Source organism: Pyxicephalus adspersus, chromosome 3 (assembly GCF_032062135.1).
Source record: "Pyxicephalus adspersus chromosome 3, UCB_Pads_2.0, whole genome shotgun sequence".
Taxonomy (NCBI): Eukaryota; Metazoa; Chordata; class Amphibia; order Anura; family Pyxicephalidae; genus Pyxicephalus; species Pyxicephalus adspersus.
In genome coordinates, this window is record NC_092860.1 from 51,384,095 (window position 1) to 51,391,434 (window position 7,340).

The following is a 7,340-nucleotide window of genomic DNA, read 5'->3' on the forward strand; positions in this document are numbered from 1 at the left end:
TTGTTTTGTTTTTAAAATTGTAGGTTTTATTGTAAACAAAGAAAAAAAGGACAATGGTACAACAAAGAGGGAAATAACACCAATGAGAATAAGGGCAAAGTAAGTTTTAAAGGGATTAGACATAAACAATAGGCACTTGGTATACTATTCAAATTCACACATGTAAATGCAGTTATTCAAGAGAACTGAACAACAGCGGAGACTTTTAGTTGTTAAAGGACTTTTATCCAGTGGTAAACAATCATTAGTCCTTGGTAAGGCATACTCCCAAGTTACATGCAGTATCAGTTTTTCCTTTGGAAGATACAAAAATTTTCATAACCCAAAACAAAAAGTTTAAAAGGGGGAAAAGAATAAGGGAAGGGGGGGGGGGCTAAGGGAGCAGAAGAAGAATGTTCTTGGTACAGTATCTTCAAGCAGATATTTATGAGTAATAAACATCTTAATCCTCCCATATACGATCAAATCTCTCTAGCTTGTTCCTTAATAATGCAGCAAGGTATTCCATTATTCGGACATCTTGAATGAATTTAAAGAGATTGTCCATGAGAGGAAAGTAGATTTCTATTTATTGGAAGTAAATGTGCAGTCTGACACAAGAATATGGGATATTATTTTACAGGAATGTTTAGGAAGATCAAAAATCTGGAGATGAAAAAGTGTGTGATGGGGTCTAGCATGGTCTGGTGATGTGTTACATTCAGAAATGGCAGATTAACGTTTGGCGTTGCCAAAATATATGTTCAAGGATGCCTCTATGGATACCACATCGCCAGCAGGAAGGGTTAGTGGTTTTAACATCTTAAAGCTGAACCCTGTGAAAAAAATGCTTTCACCAAATAATACCTACAATGATACTTACTGCTTACTAGTAATACTTACTTCTTACTGTGATACTGAGCCCCCTTACCCTCCAGCCGGTGTTCTTCGCCTCTCTCTGACACTCCAGGTAGTATTTAGTGTAGACAATGGCCCTGATTCATGAAAGCTCTCCAGGCTGGGGATAATACACTTTCAGAAGTGAAGCTGGGTGATCCACCAAACCTGGAATGGATCTGGTCCAGGATTCAAAACATTTGCTAGCAAATAGCAAATAATTTTGAAAAATCCAGTCCATGTTTTGTGGATCACCCAGCTTCACTTCTGAAAGTGTATTATCCCCAGCCTGGAGAGCTTTCATGAATCAGGGCCAATGTGTAGACAATGAAGATCCTGCATTGTATATGATAACACTGTAGCACCTGTGAGTAATGGCAAAAAGAAGTGGCTTCTGGGTGTTAGCTAGTTAGAGGCATGTGCAAAGATAAGGATAAGTAAGTTTGCTTTTTATGACAAAACAAGCTTTAAATCTTGTAAAGTTGAGTTAGCCACAACTGTAAGGTAAATTTTTTTGACTTTTTTCTTGACATTAACTATATTTAGCTTTAGCCGTTTAAACTTTTTTGTTGAACTGACCTCTCCAACACATATGTGACACAGAACTTCACAATGCATGTACAACCATGCTGCTAACTGTGCTGTGTTAATTGCCCATTTTCTGACAATTTGTTTGCATTGAAAGCCACTTTGAAAAATACACAATCAGTCAGGCAGTTATTGTAGAAAAGGACAGACAGTGTCCCTTCTGCAATACCTGTTCTTACCTCCCTGATCACCCTGATCACTGACAATGCCGGGTTCCTTTGTGCGTGCCGGGAATAAATGAACTTCCACCCACTTGCACAGGAGTTAATTCATGTTGGTATGGCCAATCAAGGCCGAAGATTGTAAGGAGAGAGAAGAAAAGAAGACAGGTGGCAGCTCCCTGCCATGGAATAGGGATAGGTGAGTAGCGCAGGTTTAGTTCTGGTTAACATTAGCTCGTCAGAATGGCAAAGTATGCTTTCGGTGCTCTTTTCCTCCTTGGAACTTCTAAGCATTTCCCTTTAAGATGTAAAATTTCCACAACCAGGCAGGTTTTATCTTTTTAAATATGACTGACAGCTAGCAAAATCTGCTACAGTTTTCATAAATATTTTTTGTATGTGTGTGTACAATCTATTGTGTAATACAAAATTCAATGTGATCGGATGCTGCTTGGCACAAGTTGCTGTTGCTGAGACTAATTTACAATAATGTTGCACTGTACCATATGTCTTCACCTGTATACTGGTGACAATTCTCTGTATCTGTTATTATTTAATTATTTTCTTCAAACATTTATTTATTTGCCAGCTGTGTCCCATTTTGGGAGTTTCCCCAATGTTTTGATGCAGAGTAACACTTCTCTTGCTTTGTATGGTCTGTGTAAAGTGTATCTTTTTCTGCATGTAGATACAATTTATATGACTATTCACAATTGAGCAGTCATCTTGCTTAGTTTACAAAAGGCTTACTTTACAAGGCCTACACACCACAGTATGTACTGTATACTTCTTTTCTTGAGGGCTTGGAAATAAACTTCCTGACAGTCCCTATAAATTATAGAAAAATACAGGCAAAACATCCCATATACAATGGGATAATATTGGTAACTCTTTTGTCAAAGGCCCAGGTATATGATTTCACTAAAGGTCTTTAAATTAGGGCAAGACATCCAATAATCTACTATAAACTCTTTTAAGAATGCTAGTCACCTCAACATTCCTGTTTTGAAGGTGTGTATGTTCCTCCAATGACCTACTAATGACTTCCTTACTCATAACCTCATCACACGCACGGTTCCAAGACTTTTTTAGAGCTGCCCCGACTCTCTGGAATGGTCTTCCTCATCCTATTTGGCTTGCTCCTACTTTCTGCTCATTTAAAAGAGCGCTCAAAACCCATTTTTTCAAACTTGCCTTCGCGTCTTCTTCTGTTTTTTGAAACCACCACTACTTCCCACCACTACATATCTCCCATCCTATTGTGTGTGAAATTCCCCCACCTGGGGGGGGGGGGGGGGGTCGTTGCTGTCAATCCAGAAAGCTGCAATGGACAGGACAAGATGTAGCCAGCTGCTGACTAGATTTGTAAGCTAAGGGCAGTGATAATACAGATAACCATGCCCCCTACAACATTTTCCTATTCAACTGTAGTTCAAGCAGGTAGAACCCGAAAGAGGGTAACTCTAAATTTAAAAGCAGCACAGCCTGGTAGCCACTTTATCACTGAAAGCTATTCTCTGGCAGGTTCAAGAGGTTAAAAAAATGCAAATAAACACACAGCATAAATGCTGCATAATGTAAATATTTATCATAATAATAAAAATAATAATAAAAAACAATAATTAAAAACAATGTCAGTTACATTGACCATAGATTGAATCGGATTGCAACACTGATTTCTGGATGTCAAATGAGAAGGAGTAGACAACACTGGTTGATCAGATTAAAATTTTAGGTGCACAGAAATGCATGCATCCAATATGGTCAATATAGTCACAGATATTCAAGGTGCTTGTATGAACTGACAATTTTGCATTTAGCTAAGCTGATTACAACATAGCCACATACTTTGTACATAATAACATAATATGCATGTATCTGTTCAATTCAACACAAAATAAACCATTGACAAACAATACAACAGTTTGTTCCAGTAAATGTTGTTAGAGCATATCAGGCCTATGTCCCTGATTTATTAAAGCTCTCCAAGGCTAGAGAGAATACACTTTAATCAGTGAAGCTGGGTCATCCAGCAAACCCAGAATCGATCAGGTCCAGGACTGAAAAATTATGCTAACAAATAGCTAATAACTTTTAGGAAATCCATTCCAGTTTTGCTGCATTACCCAGCTTCTCTGACGAAAGTGTATTCTCTCCACCCTTGGAGAGCTTTAATAAATCAGGCCCTATAGATCAACCATGTATAATGCTTTTCAACATGTTTTCTTGGTATTAAAATAGTTCACACCCTTAATCCTTGAACTATGATCCCTTTATGTCCAAGAAATGGCATCACAGGACTAGATTACACTGGGGAACAATTTAGAAAATTTTTTTTGTCAACCTAAATTTTTAAGCTTCTTTACATTAACATAAGGTATGCTGATTCTGAAAGTGCAGTTATTTTTCTTGTATCACATCAGCTTTTTTCTTCACCGCTTATATTTATGCGATTACTGTAGTGTGGATTTGTATAGGCTATTCATTTATATGCAAGACAGTGTGGTCAGAGGTTGTGCGCTGCTCTACGTAGTACCTAGTGAATAAGCAAAACCTATTTTTCCACTTACACACGTATTTTCTTTCTTTCAGATCATGTCTGGCTCTGCTGTTTTTTGTCGTAAGTGCCTAAACAACCCTGATTCATTTTGTTATATCTGTGGCAGTTTCACCATTCCCAGTCAAAGGGCAAACATCAGCACATTTGTAGAGCAAGCCTATTTGGCATATTTCAAAGTTAAACTTGGTGATCAAGATAAGTCTTGGGCCCCTCTTAAGGTGTGCAAACAGTGAGGGTTTATTGATGTAGACAAAGGGAATACATGATAACATGCCATTTGGTATACCTATGGTTTGGCAAGAGCCAGGAGATCATTTCAGAGACTGTTACTTTTGTATAGTGAAAACTTCAGGATATACCAAGAAAAAAAAAAATTTAACAGAGTATCCTAGTCTTCCATCGGCTACACGCAGATGAAATCCCAGGGCAGATTTTGTTACACTACCCTCTCTTGAAGAACATGATAACGGTGATTTACTAGGTGACAACAATGATGAAGAGTTTCAATTTGAAGAGGACTCTGTTCGTAAGGGATTTGATCAGCATGAGTTGAGTGACTGACACGTGATTTGGGACTCGAAGAAGGCTTCAGAACTCCTAGCATTAAGTCTGCGTGAGAAAAACTTTCTTGAAAAGGGAACAAAGGTATCGTACTTTCGAACCAGAGAAATTGCATTTCTGCAGTACTTTTTAACTGACAGTGGCTTTGTGTATTACTATAATATACCTGGATTAATGGAGGAATTGGGAATTCCAATCTCTAACTCAACTGAATGGCGACTATTAATAAATAGTTCTAGGCGGAGCTTAAAGTGTGTCCTGCTTCACAATAACAATATATTTGGATCAGTCCTAATTGGCCATTCAGTTTCTTTTTGTGAGAATATGCAGACATAAAGAGAGTTTTTGAGTTGTTGCAATATCACCAACACAATTTGGTCATCTGTGTTGACCTTAAAATGGTATGCTTCCTTCTTGGCCAGCAACGCAGATACACCAAGTATCCCTGTTATCTGTGCATGTGGGACAGCAGAGCTTGTGAGAGGCATTGGGTGGAAATGAATTGGCCTCTAAGATCTGCCCTAAAACCAGGTGATCCAAACATTCTACATGAGCCACTTGTTGATAGAATAAACAGTATTTTCCTGCCTCTGCACATGAAACTGGGTCTGATAAAGCAGTTCGTTAAAGATTTGCCAACTGTTGGAGACTTTTTCAAGTACCTCATTTTGGCATTTCCTAGCCTGTCATTTGAAAAAATAAAGGCCGGTATGTTTGATAGTCCACAGATTCGGCAGCTCATCAAAGATGAACATTTAATTAGGACAATGTCAGACGTCGAAAAGAATGCTTGGTCATCATTGAAAGCCATTGTCACAGACTTTTGTAGAAACACACAAGCAAAAAATTACACAGAAATTGTCCATAAACTCTTGGAGAGCTACAAAAAGCTTGGTTGCAATATGAGCATCAAGGTGCATTTTCTGCATGGCCATCTTTCTAACTTCCTGGAAAACCTTGATACAGTCAGTGATGAGCAAGGTGAACAATTCCACCAAGATTTGAAGGTCATGAAAGGACGGTATCATGGTAGATGGGATGTACATATGATGGCTGACTATTGTTGGAGCATCCGTCAGGATTGTCCTAACACTGAACACTCCAGGAAAAGCTATAATCGTAAATGTTTACCTTAACCACTTACCCGATTTATTTTCAAATGCTTTACTGTAAAAAAAAATGTCATGGAGTACAATAAATCCTTTGTATGAACAAAAGAAATTTAAATAAACAGTACATTCAAGTTGTTATTTTTCCATTGTATGTAAAATTTGTATGTTTTTTGACAAAAATGGAGGGTACCCTGTATCGTAAAAACTGGATGTGATAGCAAAAAACTGGGGTCATTTCTGGATTCATCACCTAAAAATTAGTAAAAAACAAGTGTAAGATCTAACTCAACAAAAAACGTGTTCCCCAGTGTTATGTACTGTACTTAGTACTTAGACAAAGGTAATTTCTCTACTTTCACACGTTTTTGGAAAACTTCACTGCCTTGACTTTCTATGGTAATTGGATAATGTGACATAGCTAGTGTCTTAAAATGTTAGGGTATGTTGCTGACACTTTGGGCCTGATTTATTAAAGTTCTCCAAGACTGTGATATTTGGAGTAACCTTGTAGCTTTCTAGTAGCATTGACATTTAGGTAAACTTGCTTCACTTTCTTGTTGTTTTGTCTTTCTATAAAAAATGTTTTATTTTAGATTAAAGTTTAAAATATTTACTGATAAAAAAAATGTTTCACTTGCAAAGGAAAGTGCAAATTTTTTTAATATATTTAGTGTATTTCATGTCTGCTGAATCCAGAAATGACATCAGTTTCATTATATTGGCTCTAGTTCGTGTGATACAGGAATCAGTATAGACAATTTTACCAACAACAACTCATAACACAGATTATTGTTAGCAATCTTTATTTACACTAATGGTTTTGCCTTTTACATATTAAATGTAGCATTATTATCATGAAATGTTTATTTGCCTTCTTTTATTCATAGATTTTCTTCTTTTACAGAAATATGAGTTCTTCAAGAAGAAGTTGTTTACATTTGTGGTGAATATTCCTAGCAAAAAAAAGAAACATTACAGAATTTGTGAAACAAGCATATCGTGCATATTTTGGTATTAAACTGGGGATCAAGATAAGTATTAGCCTCCCCATATGGTATGCAAAACTTGTGTAGATTGTCTACGTCCGTGGAAAAATAGAAAACTGAAATGTTTGAAATTTGGTGTACCTATGGTATAGGAGGGGCCCGAAAATCATCATAATGATTGTTATTTTTGTGCTGTGAGTGTAAAAGGTTTCAGTCGTTACAAGAAAAACAAGTGGGAGTACCCTGATTAGGAATCAGCAAGATGACCTGTGCCGCATGGTGCGTGGTTCCCATATGAGTGTTCAGTACACTCCCTGATGTTCCTGACATGGAGAATATACAGGGTTTGGAGTATATTCCAGGAGTTAGCTGTGGAAGTGAATATGAGCGAAGTGTTTCATCAAACCAGCAGTTCTCCCAAGAAGAGCTCAATGACCCAAGTCTGTCAAAACAAGCATCTGAACTTTTAGCATCCAGGCTAAAAGAAAAAAAACTG